Source organism: Mustela lutreola, chromosome 7, assembly GCF_030435805.1.
Source record: "Mustela lutreola isolate mMusLut2 chromosome 7, mMusLut2.pri, whole genome shotgun sequence".
Taxonomy (NCBI): Eukaryota; Metazoa; Chordata; class Mammalia; order Carnivora; family Mustelidae; genus Mustela; species Mustela lutreola.
Window position 1 is genome coordinate 151,054,891 of NC_081296.1, and position 16,556 is coordinate 151,071,446.

Consider the following 16,556-nt stretch of genomic DNA (forward strand, 5'->3'; position numbering starts at 1 on the left):
CTGGGCTCCTGGGGCAGCTTTAGAGGCCTGGGGGGCCTCCCCTCTCCTGCCCAGGCTCCTGACAGGAACCGAGTCCCATCAGAGTTCCTCTGGGGCCCTGGAACCACCAACCCAGTGTTCTTACACTCGTCCCGACCTCTGAGCAAATGCCTAGCTTGGGGGACAGGAGGGACCTGTGCCTTGGGCTGGCCTTGAAGAAAGCTGGGTGAGACCCCTGGCCCAGGTCATAACCCTCCATGCTCTGCAGAGCGCACGGACCTGCCCGAGCATCCTCCCTCCACGCGGCCTGAGGATGGCCTAGACTACAGCCCTGGGCATCCCTGGGCCTGTGGGAGCTAGAGGATTGAGGTCAGGAGACCCTCACACCTGGCCCGGGGCAGGTCCGAAGTCCGGGGGGCCCTCTGGCCCCTCGGCTGTGCTGCCAGGCCCCACACAAGCCCCTGGGCATCAGTCTCACCCCAGGTAACCTCCAGGCCCCATTCAGCTTCAGCCTGGAGCTCCATGTCACCCTAAGCCCCCCAGGAACACCTGTGCACCCTTTGAGACCCACGCCGGTGTCTCCGTGCCTCCCACCAGCAGTCTCGGGCTGCCCCACTATTCTCCCGCATCGCCCAGCCCGCAATCCCCGGTGAGTGCGCCTCGGTTCTGCAGAAGGGGGTCCTGGGTCCAGAGGTACCACCAGCGCCCGTGGCGAGTGAGTCTGCAGGTCTGTGTCATCAGCCCTGCAAGTCAGCGGCATGGGGCTGGTCACAGGGCGAGGATTCACCCAGATGCTCCCTGTGATGCTCCGTTTTTCCTGGAAATTCCAGTACTCACGCTGTGACACATCCTGCTGCCTCTACCCCCGCCAAGGCCTAGGGTCCCTGAAGGCCTAGAGTCCCTGGCTCACCCCGTCCCTGGGCGGCAGCCCCGGATCCTGCCCTATGGACAGGATTAGAGTCCGCTTCGGTCTCCATGGAGGCTGGCTCCAGCTGCTTCCCCCAGGAAGGGCCCTCCCGCCTTGCCCTCGTCAGCCCTGGTGTGTGCTGCCTGAGCCCATGCTTTGCCTTCCCTACCTGTGAGGGGCTCACCTCCCCCAGCGGGAGCCCCTGGGGCGGCGAGGGTCCTGGGACTGAGCCTGAATTTCTGACAGGCACTGGGTGGATGCAGGCCCCTGGGGGCCACACGTTGTCTAGCCATGTGACAGGGAAGGGCTGTTTGTTCCGTGAAGACAGACAGCGGGTGGACTTCCCCACACCTGCCCCCCACCCCTACTCTAGATCTGTGGCCCACCAACCTTCCCCCCACAACCCCTAACCCTGTCTTCCAAGGAACGTGGGGCCCCTGCCTCTGATACGTGGAAGCGAGGGCAGGCAGGCTCTGTGGGACCCCAGGCCCAGGGAGATGATCCTGTTCCTGACCCACCCTAGCTCACTGCACATGTGGAGAAACTGAGGCCCAGAGGAAATGAGACTCGGGATACAGACCTCTAGCTTCTGCCTGCCCACCAGGGACCTTCTCCCACCCTGTGTGGTCCCCTAGGTTGTGACCCCAGAGGCCAAAGGGGAGAGAAATCTCTGCTGTAATCCTGGAAGACTCCTCAGAAGAGGTGACAGTCATACAGGGGCTGGAAGGGTGGGTGGAAATTGGAGGAGGCAGAGCAGGAAGCCTTGCCAGGTGGGAGTGGGTAGGCCTGGGGCAGGAGACCAGCAGGAGACCAGGAGACCGGGAAGAGTAAGATGGGAAGTGCTGGTGGGAAGCTTCACTAGGTGTCTAGGACACCTCCTCCAGGCTGGGAGCTGCCTGCCCTGTTTGCAAGGCTGCTCCAAGCACAGGCCAACCGCCCAGACCCAGTGCCCCACTCTGCCAAAAGGCTTCTGGGCTCACGGGGCAGCCTGGGGATGGCCCTGCCTCCAGGCGGGGCCTCAGGTGTGAGGGTACCCGGGTCAGCCTTGCTGGAGGTCTTAGCTCTTGATGACCCCCAGGAGGGAGTGTGCAGGTGGGGGCTGATTGTGCCTGATTCTCAGAACCTTGCCCTCCTTGCCAGCCTCTCACGGGGTGCTCCCACCCAGCAAGTGCAAACCATGCCCCTCCTGGTGCTGAGGACCCAGACATTTGGGGCAGCCCGGCCTGTCCTTGGGGCAGGGAACCAGGCACAGACTGTGCAGGTGAGAAGTGCACGGTGGGAGCAAACAAAACAGGGGAAGGGGTTAAACTCTGGGGGTCAGGGTGGGTGTGGTTGGGGGTTGGGACTGTCAGGAGGGCTTTGCCAGCAGGTGGCCCCTGCAGCCCCAGAGGGACCAGGAATCTGGACTTGAACTGGAGCCAGGATGGCCAGACTTCGCTCTGCCCTCCTCTGCGGGGGGGAGGCGAGCCCTGATGGGCGCAGGCTCTGAGCCTGCCCGCTTCCCGTCCTCCCTCTGGCGCCATGGCGACAAGTCACCTCCCTCCTCCTGGCAGAGGACGACGAACACAGTGCCTGCCTTGGGCTGGGGGTGGGGAGGAGCTGCCAAGAGATGAAGGATCAAGTCAGCATTTGCTCCGCAGTCCTCACGGAACATTTCTGGTCTATTTCTTTTAAGTTAAAATTTATTTTTTAAAAAATAATGTCTGCACCCATTGTGGGGCTCAGACGCACGGCCCCGAGATCAGGAGTGGCGCGATGGCGCACTCGTCCGCCGGAGCCAGCCCGGTGTCCTGGAACGTCTGATTGTTCTCACTGCCGCCTCCAGGAAGCCCCCAGGCCCTGCGGCAGATTCCCAGGCGGCCAGAATTCGGCCGCGGCTGCTGGGTCCATCTGAGCGAGTCCTTTGCTACCTGAGGCAAGCCTTGAAGGGCGGTTGGCCCCAGGGGCGCTGAGGACGACGAGAGAGACTTCCCCGCCCTCGTGGCCCCCGCGCTCCGAGGGAAGCGCGACGTGAGGCGCCGCGAGCACCGCGGGGACCCGCCCGCCCCGGCGGCCCCGGACGCCTGCCCCCACCCCACGCGCCTCGCGGGCTCCCGGCCTCTCCCGGCCTCTCCCGGCCTCGCAGGTCCGCCGGGACCTCGGCGCTGCGCCCCCGCCCCCGCCCGCCGCGGCCGCGCGCTCATCCCTTCTCGGGCGCGCCCTGCTCGGCGGCGGCCGCGGCCTCGGCCTCGCGCGCAGGAGGGGCGGGCGGGCCCCTTCCGAGCCGCGGCCCCGGTCACGCGGCCCGCCCGCCGGCGCGGTGGGGAGGGAGACCCCGCGGGCGGGGTGCGGCGGGGCGGGCCGAGGGACCCGGGCCCCGCCGAGCGACGAGGGCGTTTCAAAGTCAGGCCGCCCCCGGAGCCGCGGCGTCGGCGGGAGGGAATAGCTCGGCTCCCACCAGGCCGAGAATAGCTCGGAATTGGGTCACCCTCACCCGGAGCTCCGGTCACAGCCTCCAGCCTCCGACAGTAATCAGCTTTCTCCCTGACATCTGTCCCTTCCGAGGGGGACGGGCTGGGCGCACGCCCATTTTTAGAAGGAGCCGAGGGGCCGGGGCGGGGAGGAGGGTCGGCGCACGGGTTGGCCCCGCACCCCCGCCCCGCCAGGCGGGCCACCCCATCGCCCCCCGCCGGCCACCTGCTGCTGCCCCCACCCGCGGCAGCCCCGCCACCGCGCCGGCCCGCGGGCGGATCAGGGGGCTCCGCCCCACCCCTGCTCGCTGGCCCACCTTGCCCTTTGCCTCCGGAGACCCCCTGTGACCACCTCCAGGGCCCCCCTTCCTTCCCTGGTGGAGGAAGGTCGTGTCCTCCGCCAGGCGGACTCCCGTGCTCTGTGCGGGCCGGGCCCTCCTCGCAAACCCACTCGGCGGTTCTCCTGTTCCCCGCGGCACGACCCGTCCCGACCCTGGCCGCACGCGGGTCCAGGAACCCTCCCTGGGGCTGCGACCCTCCCGCGGCCGCCAGGGACCAGCACACCACCCCGGACCTACAGAATGTGGAACCCGGGGTGGGGGGGGGCGCGGGGATCCCTGCCAGGGGACCTGGCGTCTCCCCAACCGTCCTCCTCCTGTTTCTTAAGCAAACCCAACACATCCTGAGCGTAAGCAGCCCAGCCAGCCCCAGGGAAGCTTCCAGACCATCGACCTCCCTCTCCAAGGCCAGGCTGTTGTCAATTAGGGCTTCGCTTTGCCTCAGCCTGACTGGAATGTTTGTGTCAAGTCCCCAAGTCCTTCCCCTGAGACGACTGTCTCCAGATCATTTCACAAAATGAGACATTTGGGCAATGGGAAGCCTGAGTGGCTATTCCGTGGGTTGAAGGAACGATCATGAGCCCCTGAACGGGGAAAGTGGCTGGACACCGGGTGAGGGGAGTCAAGGCGGCGGGCAGAGCACAAGCGCCAGCCCTCCTCGGACCTGGAAGGCTGTGCATTTTCTCGGCCCTCCTCGGACCTGGAAGGCTGTGCATTTTCTCAGCATTTGTATTTTCCTGACATTTCCCATGACGCCTTCTTTTAAAGGGGAAAATGCCCAGGGCTGCTCCAACCAATTGGTCGCTCTGGGTTCTGGGGCAGCAGCTGGGGCAGCAGCCCTGCCCCTGTGGGGGCTCAGACTCCCGCTCACAGCCTCCCCTCCTGGGGTCAGGGCCCTGGTGCTTTTCTAGGGTTTTCCAGCCTGGGGAAGGGTTGGGGGGCGGGCAGCGGGGTCACGCGCTGTAGGGCGGGCAGGAGGCAGTGAGCTGGTCCTTGGCAGGGCGACAGGGAGCCGTCCATTCTCTGCTCCCCGCGGCGGCACGGATCCAGCGGCCGCAGACCCAGACGTGGGTTTGGGGCTGGCAGAGGGGCCCCGGTGCGGGAAGATGGGGGCAGCAGGGTCCCTTGCTTCCCACCCCCGAGAAGGCTCCGTCCCACACCCCGGAGGTAGCGCCTGCCCTGGCTTCTCGGCTCCGGGCGACCACCCCGTCTCCTCCTCAGCCCCGGACCCCTGCTCCACTGCTGCCAACAGGTCTGATCTGTCCCCCAGAAAATGGCTCAGAAATCCCTTTCATCACAGTGTAATGGGCATGCAGTGGGGGCACCCAGGCCATTCTCCTGGCTCAGGCGTCCCCTGGAACCCATGCCCCTTTCCCGTCCCTGCCCCTTCACCCCTGCCTTCCCCACAGCCGCTTGTGGCTCTCCCTACAGTCACCACATTGGCGAGAAGGTGGACCTAAGCGGGGCTGAAGCGGGAAGGAAGCGCGGGGGAACCCGGGGCTGTGGCCTCAGAGGCACAGGCGCGGCCGGGAGGAAGCACGTGGCAGGCGCCCCTCCCCCCACCCGCCGGTGCCAGTGGCCGCGGCTCCCAGGTGCTGGGCGCAGAGGCGGGGAGGGCTCGGGGCTGCTGGATACGCGGGAGGCCTGTGGAGACTCTGGGCCCAGGAATGCGGGCCGCGGGCTGTGGGGCGGGGACGGCAGGGGTGACCGAGGCGTGTTGCTAAGCTACCCGCACAATGGACATTCCGGGCACTAGGCAACCGGGCAGGAGCTGTTTCCCGGGGAGGGGTAGGAACCAGAGGCCCCCGCCTCCCCTATCCCCTAGCTCTGCTGCCCCCCAACCTGAAGGTGCACAGGGTGCCTGGCCCCTCGGGGGAGAGTGCAGCTTCTTCCCAGTGCCTGATCCCCTGCGGCCGCCTCCTGACCCAGGCCCAGGAGCTGGGCTCCTGCAACACGGGGTGACCCCGCCCTCCCTGCCTGCTCCCAGCCTCTGCCTCCTCTGCTCATGCTTCCTGGCTGGTGCCCCCAGCCCGGAGTCCAGATGCAGGGACTTCAGGGGGCCCTGGGCAGATCTTAGAGGTTTTGGTGGGACCCCAGTCCTCTGCCATCTGCTGTTTGTCCCTGGCCCTTGCGCTTGGCACCCACACCTCGAGTCTGGCCAGGGCAGGCTCTGCTCGCAACCACGTCTTGGCAGGGCCGTGGGCCCCCAGCGGCTGTCCCTGGTGTCCAGCCTGGCCTCTGTTTGTCTGGGACAAGCCAAGGGCTTTTGTTTTGCTCCCTTCAGGCTCCACTTCCTCCCTCCGCGGAGAGACTGCTAAGGAGCTCTGGGCCCAAGTGCCACCAGCTGGCGGGGGAGGGGGGCGGCTCAGCAGGCTAGGGAGGGAGGTCCACGTGTCCACGCGGCTGGCTTCCCACCCCACAGCCCTGCTGAACTCCTAGGTCAGGCCACCAGACCTTTGCCCACGCATCTCCCATCCAGCGCCTTTTCCCCCCCTGGGTCCCCTGCACCAGGGCTCCCCCGGCTCCTCTCACAACCCGGAGAGACCAATGGAGGCCGCCAGCCCCTCTCACCCCACTACGCTCCCGCGCACGTGCAAGCATGTGCACACGCGAGCGCGTGCGCGCACACACACACAGCAAACACACGCACAGGCCAGGCATCACGGGATCCCGGGAGGAGCCAGTTTGGGTGGCAGAGTGCGAGGCGCTCTGCCTCGAGCCTCCCCCCACGAGCAAGCCCCGCCCCAGGCCAGTGGCACAGCGGCTACGCCTGCCTCAGGACAGCCTCCTAACACCCCACTCTCTCCCCTTCCTGCGGCCCCCACCCCTGAAGCCTGGTGGCCTGCCTATCCGGGGAACACCCAGATACAGACACGCCCCAACAGAGCTGAGGCCCCCACAGCTGCCCCAGGCCCAGCATAGCGTTTGGGGTGGGGTCTGCACCCAGGCCGGTGCTGTCACTCCTCGGGAGCCAAGCCCAGGGACGGGCGGCTTCCGCCCCTCCCCCATGCCATTCATTTTCCCAGGAGGAAGGCTGGGCCTGGCCTAGGCTGAGTTGGGGCCCCTTGGGGTCTCTTTTAGGCTGAGAGCTGGGGACAAAGAGGCAGCTGCCAGCGGGGTGGGGGGGGCGCGGCGGCCTTTGTGTGCGTCCGGCCCCTCTTGGTGACCTCACTGCCGGCCAGTGAAGGGCCCTTTCTTCCCAAAGGCGGCCGTTGGGAATCCGCCTGGGGACAAAGCCGCTGCCAGGCGGGGAACAAGTGAGTGGACGGCCCCCCTCATGGCATAAATTAGGGGGCCTGAGGTGGAGGAGGGGAGGGCAGCTGCAGCTGGCGCCTGAGGCAGAGCACACCCATGCGCGTGTGCAAACGTACAGACGGACAGCCCCACCCCCCCACTCACAAACTGGTGCATGGGGCTGTCCCCCTTGCAAGCCTCATTCATTCATTCCTCCCGCGTGGGGCGCGCTGGCCTGGGGACACAGCATCTGCTGGTGAAGCAGTGAGGACGTCTGCTGGGCACCGGGCGTCCCTGGGCGCAGGGACTCTGGTCCCCAGCGGGAGCTGGGACTGAGTCTGCAGGTGGACCCCCAGAGCTCCCTGTCTGCAGGTGCCTGAGGTCCAGCGGGTGCCCCGGCCTGAGATCCCATGGCAGGTGTCTCGGCCTTCCCGCTCACCAGGTGAGGTCAGGAAAACAACTGGTTTCAGATGAGTGGTGTCTTGTGACACCCACCCCCTGGGGGCCCAAGGGCTTCCTGTCTCCAGGGTCCCTCCTGCTCCACAAAGTATCCTCACAGCCGTATTGACCCTCAGCCCTCCCTGCCCAGGGCACTGCCCCTGCCCCAGGGATGACTGTGTGAGACCCTTGGGATGAGGGGGGAAGGGATCCAGGATGGCCAACGGCAGCAGGCCCATGTGGACGTCAGGAGGGTCAGCCAGCATGGGTCACCACACTGTCCCTCAGGCCACCTCACGAATGCACCAGGTCTCCTCCAGCAACTTGCTTAGCCTCCCTGCGCACTGGAAACACTTGTCCCCATCCCGACAGCTTCAGGCCAGGCAAGCTTCCCACCGGCGGAGGCAGTGGGCTTGGAGCTGGCCCTAGATGGTCAGCTAGGTCCCAGAAGCAGGCACGGCTACTGTCAGGCCCAGGGGCTCTCCCTCAAAGAATGGCGGCCCTGCCTGCCCTGAGTGCAGTCTGGCCCTGGTGTCCTGGCCCTGCTGATGACCCAGGCTGAGAAGGCATCTGACCCGGTGAAGGGCACTGGCCCTCCCATGGGTCCCATCCCTTGAGGGGACGTATGTGCAGCTCAGGGCTCTCTCCACAGTGCTCCTGGCTGCCCCTCCCACACTGGGAAGCCTTGACCTGAGGCCTAGGGTCGGGGTCCAGAGAATTTTGAAGCTTGCTGTCACCGCAGCAGTACAGAGAGCCCTGAGATTTCTAGGCGGCTTCAAAGCTCTTTTGCAACCCCTGAGACCACAGCCCACCCGGAAGCGGGAAGGACCCTGGGGTGGCTGGGCACCTGCTGGGTGCGGGGCATTTCTGCACCCCCCTCCCTTCTATGGAACGGGACACTGAACACCCACGGGCTGCGCCCAGCATCCAGGGGCGGGCGGCCGGCCAGGAGGGGGCCCGCAGACGCCGGGGCGCGCAGCCCCGCTCCCCCGCCCCAGGCCGGGAAGCCCTGCGCCCTTCCGAAGCTGGGAGCGGGAGCGGGAGCGGGAGCGGGAGCGGGAGCCCGCGCACTCGGGACGGGAGCGGGGAGGGGGAGCGCTCTGGGCCGCGTTGCCATGGCGCCGCCGCTGGCAGCCCGGTGCACGTTCCCAGCGCACCTCCCGGGACTGCCGCTGCGGGGACTCGGGCTCCGGCCGGGTCAGGGGCTGCCCCCAGTCGCCCAGCCCCGCTCCAGCCCCAGGCCCCGGCCCACCTGCGTCTGCCCGGGCGGGGGTGGGGAGGGGTGTCCCAGGGCGGACCGCGTCTGTCCCACCCCGTCACGCCAGCGCGCGCGCACGCACACACCGCGCCGCGTATCCGTGCACGCGCAGAGCACACACGTGCACACACACAACCGCACGAGGCGCTCCGCGGAGCGGCGGGAGCCACTGCCCTGGAGTCCCCAGGAGCTTCACGTCCACCCCCAGGCGCAACGGGAGGCAAGATGTCCGGCGGAGCTTCAGATCCCAGACCTGCCCGGGCTCCTGGAGCGCGGCTTCGGGGGTCTTGGCCTCCTCTGCTTGCCAAGTGCTGCGGAGGAGAGGCGGCTCTGCTGGACTAGGACTTAGGGGACACCCTGGTCTAAAAGGAGGACATGAATGGCTCTGAGCTCAGATGAGGTCTGCCTCCAGGAGGCTTTGGGACCTACTGGGCTCCTTGCCACGTGATGGCTGCGGCCACCCCCAGGGCTCCACGTGGGCCCCCTTCACAGACAGTGGCCCAGAGACACACGGGTGGGTAGCTGCCTTGGCCAAGGCCTCGGGCTGTCACCGGGGCCAGTGGACCACAGAGAGGCCCTGGGGCCCTGGGCAGCTGGCCCTGACTCCTTTTGTCACCTGATGTCAAAGGGTGGGGTCTGGACATCAGGGAAGGGACCCAGGTTCTGTGAGCTTCTGCAGGACCCCACTGAGGGTGGGCAGGGACAGAGGCAGTGGCTGCTGGGAGGCTCCAGAAGGCTTCCTTGGGCAGAGGCAGGGGCTGGAACCAGGGTGCTGGGGCAGGGCAGGAGTCAGCCCACGTCAGGAAGAGAGCCTTCCTTTCTCCTGGGGCAGAACTGATGGCAAGGAGGCTTCCCTTGTGTGGAGCTCAGGGCCATGGTGAGGCCACACCGGAGGCCAGGAGTTAAGGTCCTCCACCTGCCAGCTGTACCCTGGGTCACCAGGAGGTCATGCTAGGGCTGGTGCCATCAGCCCCTGTGCCCTGCTCCTCCCTGGCCCCGGCCTGCCGTGCTTGGTGACAGGTGCTCTTTGCCTGGTTCACCACCACCTGTGCTGTCCTGCTTGCTGCTGACCCCACAGTGCCATGTGGGGGCCCTGTCAGCCTGGGGACAGCCCTGGGAGGCCTGCTGGGGGGAAACTGAGGCTGGAGAAGAGCAGGATGGCAGGGCTCCATAAGCCTCCAGAGCAACCAGAGGGAGGCCCAGGAAGGGGGAGGAGCACCTTCCCTTCTCACAGCAGCCCTTCCTGACCTGAGGGTCCAGACCCCAGCCCAGGTACACCTGTGGGCTCCTTCCCTCTTTTCAACTTCTTTCTTGACTTTCTCCACCCTGTTCCCCTAGAGCCCGAAACACAGGAGCTGTAGTGGGGCCTGAGGACAGAGGAGGGGGTGGAGATTACCCAGAGGAGGGGGTGTCTCTCCAAGGCCAGAGCAGAGCCCCAAGGGGCCAGCGCAGGGGGCTGCGGGCAGGAAGGGGGAGCTGGGGTTACCCGGGAGGGGGGACCCGCCTGCGGGGAGAAGGGCGCAGGCAGCGTGGGCTCCTTGTCTGCCAGGCGGGGGCCCACGCTGACGGCGCTGCACCCCGTGGGGCCTGAGGCGGGTCCGCCAGACCCAGCTCCGAGGGGCGGCGGAAGCTGCGAGAACCACGGGGCCGCGCGCCGACCTTCCGCCGTGGCGCGTGGTTGTGGCGTTGACGGGTCGCGGAGCCCCCACGGGCAACCAGCTCGCGCCCGGAGCCGCGGCCACCTGTCCGGCAGCGCGAGGGCAGGTGCGCTCAGCGGGGACCCAGGAGCGACAGCTGCGCGGCCGGCCCGCGGCTCGCTCTCCGCGGTTCCCTCCACCCGGCCAGGACCCCGGTCCCGGACGCCGGGTCGCGGGCGCCGCCTGGCGGCCGCTCTTCCCCGCAGCGCACGACCAGCGCCGGCCCCGCGAGGTCAAGGGGGCCGCGTGCCAAGCAGGTGCGGGGACAGCGCGGGCTGGCTGTGGGGAGGGCCAGGGGCGTGGGGGGGGGTGGGGGTGGCGGAGGGTTTGGTCGGGTCCTCCTTGTCCCCTAGAGCTCTCACGGGAGGGGCCCCCTGAGGCGCCCTCCCAAGCCGGCCGTCGCCCAGGCTTAGCGAGGGAGGGACACCCACGGGACAAGTCTCTGCTAGGCTTGGTGGAGCTGTGGCGGTCGGGCCTCGGGGAAAGCGCCGGCTCCCAGCGGGCCACCTGAATCGCTGTATCACACCTGGCTCTCTGTTCTTGGGGACTTTCTGATTCCGGATGCGGTCCTGCCCCTCAAGGCGCCCGCAGCTCGCCCAACAGCCAGCAACGCGGACTCTCAAGGCCTTTGCCTGGGCTGTGGTCTGCCCGCAGGCGCTGCCGGATCCGGTACAGCCCGGCTCTCAGGCCCGCCCCACTAGCCATGTTGGTTCAGGGACAACTTCCTTTCTTCTGAGTGTCGGGGTGGGCAGGGAGAGCGGAGAGCTGGGTGTCCCAGGGCAAGTGAGCATCTGGAGCTGGGAGGCGAGGGCTGCCGGGAGTGCCCTGGGCCTGCCTAAGCTGGCCTACCTGGAGGGAAGCATGAGGAGGCTGTGGGGGTGCCCACGCGAGACCTCAGGGTGAGGGCCGCGGCCGGTGACTCACTGCCCCAGGCCCCAGGGTGGCAATAGGCAAGGGACAAGTGCCCTGTGCCCATTGCATCTTTGTGCCTTTATTGTTATTGTTATTTTTTTATTTATTTTTAAAAAAGATTTTATTTATTTATTTGACAGAGATCACAAGTAGGCAGAGAGGCAGGCACAGAGAGAGAGAGAGAGAGAGAGAGAGAGGGAAGCAGGCTTCCTGCGGAGCAGGGAGCCCGATGCGGGGCTCGATCCCAGGACCCTGAGATCATGACCCGAGCCGAAGGCAGCAGCCCAACCCACTGAGCCACCCAGGCGCCCCTATTTTTTTTTTTTTAAGATTTTATTTATTTATCAGAGGGGGGGGCGAGCACAGGCAGACAGAATGGCAGGCAGAGGCAGAGGGAGAAGCAGGCTCCCTGCTGAGCAGAGAGCCCGATGTGGGGCTCGATCCCAGGATCCTGAGATCATGACCTGAGCCGAAGGCAGAGGCTTAACCCACTGAGCCACCCAGGTGCCCCTTCTTTTTTTTTTTTTTTAAGATTTTATTTATTTATTTGAGAGAGAGAGAAAGAGAGAGAGCATGAAATGCAACAGGTCAGAGGGAGAAGCAGACTCCCTGCTCAGCCAGGAGGCAGATGTGGGACTCCATCTCGGGACTCCAGGATCATGACCTGAGCCGAAGGCAGTTGCTTAACCCACTGAGCCACCCAGGCGTCCTGCATCTTTGTGCTTTTAATAACCAGCTCCTGTCGTTAGTGAGCCAGACCTGGGGAGTTCTCCCACTCACCTGCTTCTGTGACTGTCCCCCACACGTATTCTCTCTGGTCAGGCAGGTCAGACCCCTGGGAGTCCCCACCTCTGGGGCCGCCCTCACTGCGCCACCCCAGATCCTCGCCCTGGGTCCCTCACTCTGCCTGCTGCTCTTACCGCACCCCCGCAGGCCCCCGCCCTCGCCCCAAGGCTCCCAGTTCAGCGCCCGCCCCTGCCACCAGGTGAGTACCCAACCGGGCAGCCAGTCCTGAAAGCCTTGGAGGCTCCCGCGGCTCCTGGGGGGCGGCCATCCAGCTGCTCCGTTCTCTGCCCCTGACTCCCTGCTGAGCTCTGCCGGGCCCTCGGGTATGCCTGGCACCAGGCTCTGCGCTCCGCCCCTGCTACTCCCTCACCTCTGGGGGCTCGGTGTAAAAGGTGTGCCCCTCAAGGACCGTCCTCCGACGCCCCCAGCGGGGGCACACGTGCGGTGTATGCACCCACCCTGAGCTGTGTGCCCCGTGACCCTCGTCTGCCTTCCCCCTGGACACGGGGACCCTCCTGGGGCTGGTGCTGCCAACCTCCCGGTACCCCAGGACAGGGCCCCATGGAAGTGTGCTGCGGGAACACAGGCGGCCCTCCCGGACTCAGGAGGTCACCCCACCCCTCTCTGCTGTCCTCCTGCCTGCTCGGTGGGAGCCGTTTGCCGTCATTCACTCCGAGAAATAGTCATGGGTTGGTCAGGTGCTGTTCTAGGGACTGACTATCCTGCCAGGAAGAAACCAGTTTTGTGACCTTAGAGTCCATATGGAGACAAGCGCGACTGGACATGTGCTGTGGCTTCGGGCCGCGGGACTCCCCGCCGAGCCCAGTGGTCCGGATCGCCACTAGTCTCAGCAGGTGGTGTGTGCTGTCGGTCCCGCTGCCCTGGGGGTTCACTACTGGCCGCTCAGCAGTCAGACTGGACGTGCCGAGGACCAGGGACCGGAGCCAAGGAGCCGATCCTTTCTGCAGGGCCGGCCACCAGGAGGTCACAGGGCTGCCTGTAACCAGGCACAAGATGGAAGCGGTTCCATTCTCTGCCCTCCCCAGGGAAACAGAGCAACCCAGACAGTGAGAGAGAAGGGTGGCCCGGACCCAGACCTCAGGGGTCCTGGGGGGACCCTCCAAGTCCATTCCCACCACGTGAGCTCTGGTGTAGTGTCCCTCTTGGCAGAGGGTTCCTGCCTCTGCCTGACACCCTGGACCTTGGGCACCTTGCTGTCCAGCCCCGGACTGGCCAGGAAGATGACAAGACCAAGGAGGCCACAGCGTGCTCTCCTGAGGGAGGGGCTCGCTTCCGTGAGGGCTGCCTGTGTCCCTTCAGCTCCTCGCCCGGCTAGGTGCTCAGCCAAGGGCGGTTGGTCAGTGGCGAGGGTGGCAACACAGCAGCCTGGCCAGTCCCGGTCTGGGGGCCCCTGGGCAGGAGGATGAGGTGGTGGCTATAGGGCAAGTTCCTGACCGCGACACCAGGCCCCCAGCTACGGGTGCAGTAGACCAAGGTTCTTTGAATCCTGATGAGCAGAAAAGCAGGTGATTTTATTTGAGATTTCATTTTCTAAGGGGCACCCGGGTGGCTCAGTGGGTTAAAGCCTCTGCCTTCGGCTCAGGTCATGATCCCAGGGTCCTGGGATGGAGCCCCGAGTTAGGCTCCCTGCTGAGCAGAGAGCCTGCTTCCTCCTCTCTCTCTCTCTGCCTGTCTCCCTGCCTACTTGTGATCTCTGTCTGTCAAATAAATAAAAATCCTTTAATTTTTTTTTTTTCTTTTGGCAAGTGGTGCTCACTCCTGGCTGAGCGCCGAGGCAGCGGATGGTGAACAGCCCGTGGAGCTATTCAGCAAGTTCTTGAACAGGTATTGTGCAGAGAACACTACTTCCCAAGAAGAGTTCCCTGAAAGGACATGGGGAGTCTGGGAGGCAGCGTGGGGTGGCCTGGCGAGGGTGAGGCGGGAGCCAGAGGCCGGGGCGCTGTGGGAGGGAGGGCCGGCGCGGAAGTCACGCCCGCAGCCTGGCCAGGTAGGGAGGCGACCAGACCATCCAGCTCTGTGTCCCAGGCCCCTGGAGGACGGGGACCGGGACACTCATGTCAGCGTGAGGACTGGCCATGTTCGCTTGGGAAACAGGCTGCAGGGGAAAGGCCCAAGAGTTTAGATTTTATTCTGAGAGAGCACGTGAGCACGGGGAGGGGCAGCGGAGAGAGACAGAGTCTCAAGCAGACTCGGCGGCGGAGCGCGGAACCAGAACCGGGGCTCGATCCCACGACTCTGAGATCGTGACCTGAGCCGAAACCAAGAGTGAGACGCTCAACTGACGGGGCCACCCAAGCGCCCCGCAATGTCTCAAGTTTAAAGGATTATTGTGTAAATCCAATGGCCTGTGTCGTGACCGTGCGGTGAAGGCGAGATGTGGGGGCATGCGGTGCTGCTCGAACGGGCGCCATGGCCTCCCGGCCGCTCAGGAACGTGCTCGGATCTGAAGAGGAGTAGGAAGGAGGTATTTTTCCGGTTATAATTCACAATGAAGAGCCATGAGGACAGAATAAGACACTGGTTTGAGACAGTATTTCTTTTGAAGTTTTCCCATTAAAAGGGATGCAGGGCGGGGGCAGGGAGCCTGGCTGGCGGTTGGTAGAGCCCGCCACTCTTGATCTCCAAGCTGCTGTTTGAGCTCCATGCTGGGTATAGAGATTACTTGAAAAAAAAAAATATATATATATATATATATATTTAAAGATTTTATTTTTTTGAAAGAGAGAGGGAGCATAAGCAGAGGGAGCAGGAGCCGGAGAAGCAGACTTCCCGCTGAGCAGGGAGCCCGAAGCGGGGCTCGATCCCAAGACCCTGGCAGCGTTGAAGGCAGAGGCTTAATGACTGAGCCACCCAGGCACCCCTTAAAAAAAAAAAGGCCACAGGGTTTATTGATGTTTGGAGCCTAATGTGGTGCTCGTGAGCCAGAGGCCTCCTCAGCCTTCAGCGCTAAGGGCCCACTTAAGCCCCGGAGAGCTGAGATCCGGCCCCAGTCTGAGCTCTCAGCCGATGCCCCAGGCGGGCCGCCGAGTTCCCGGGCTGTGCACCGCGCACGGGAGCACCTGCGGGTAGGACCTGCCCTCCAGGTGAACTGGAGCAGGCGTTCTGCTGAGCCGGAGCCGTCCCAGACGCCTGTGCCTTTCCTAGGTGCCCTGGTTCCCCGGACAGGTAATCTCCGGAGGGTCTGATTCATCCCGGGGACAACGCTGAAGCTGCCTTGGGGCGCTCCTGAGAATGAAGCGTGTGCGAAACGCGCCTCACACAGGGCCTGGCGCGGGGGCTCGGTCCAGGACGGTTTGGAGAATGAAGCATTTACGGCAGAAGCGGGGGCGCCTGGGTGGCTCGATCCGCGAAGCGTCCGACTGGTCTCAGCTCGGGTCTTGACTGAGCTCGGCGGACAGTATGCCGGGGTCACTCGCCCGCTGCCCGCCCCCCCTCCTCGCTTGCTCTCAGATCAGTCCCAGTAAAAGCCACCATCACACACGTCCTGACCACCTGGGTACCCTCAAACTCGCACCCAGGGGCCCCATCTGGGCCCTGCCCCAGCCCCCTCCCTCAGCCTCCCTGGCCCAGGACGCCCCCCCCTTCCCCGGCCTCACCAGAGCACACTCGGCTCCCTCCCAACTCGCGCCGCCGGAGTCCGATCCGATCGGAGCGCCCAGCACGGCACGCCCTCTGCCACCCTGGCCGGACTGCGGTTTCTTCGGGGCCACACGGTGACGGACCCGCTCCGACCGCCAGCACAGCACGAAGCATGCAGCAGAGCTGGACGCACGGGTTCCGGTGTCCGCAAGCAGTGGAAGCCTAGTGTGCTACGGTGCCTCTGTGTGGCAGAGCATTTAAAAATTTCCAGTTTCCCCCAAAAGTATCCTTTTTTAACCTGTACAGTTTGTTTCTTGTCACTTCTGGGCCTCGGGCTCATTTGCATGGCTGGGTAGGCTGCCCCGTCTCTATGTGGGTCACCTGGAGACCTTCGCAGGAGAGGCGGCAGCAGAAACGAGCCGGCAGGAGGCGAGAAGCAGAACAAGGTCCTGCTTTCACGTAACAGGGGGAAACGGGCAGGGAAACGGTCCCCAGTGAATGGGACTAGTCCTTGCTGGAGGCGGAGCAGGGAGGCGCCGAGGGCTCGGGAGCTCTAGAACTACCCGGTCAGAAATACCAACTCTCTACCGAGAAGATGAGCTTCAATAGCACACCTTAATTCATGCCTTTTCTCCGTGGAGAGGAGCTTCCCCGTTTCCCCGCTTTGCTACAGGTAAGGCCACCTCCTGCCTGCACGGGGGCGGAACGGGAGACCACATCTCCCCTGGGCTGTTCTCTGGTCCCCACACTCCGGGACTGCTTACGTCAACGGCCACCCCTTCCTCTGCCACAGGACTCTGATCCGTGCTCCGTGCTGTCACCTCCTTAGGCCACTGCCACCGACGGGACCTGCGAACCCCTCCCCATGTCTGGCCCATTCTGCCAAGACATCGTTGCTCACCCAGGCCGGACAGCAAATGACGGTGAATCAGAACAGAACTCAGACCTCAGACTGAG

At 65.0% G+C, this 16,556-nt stretch overlaps 1 long non-coding RNA gene across 1 annotated transcript; it reads left to right on the plus strand.

Annotated features, from left to right (window-relative positions):
* The first annotated feature begins 13,413 nt into the window (after positions 1-13,413).
* LOC131837037 (uncharacterized) lies at positions 13,414-16,511 on the plus strand. The gene is made up of 4 exons (XR_009355927.1): positions 13,414-13,525; positions 13,767-13,844; positions 15,165-16,272; positions 16,393-16,511. It is a non-coding gene; the product is annotated as an uncharacterized LOC131837037 (long non-coding RNA).
* Positions 16,512-16,556: the final 45 nt, after the last annotated feature.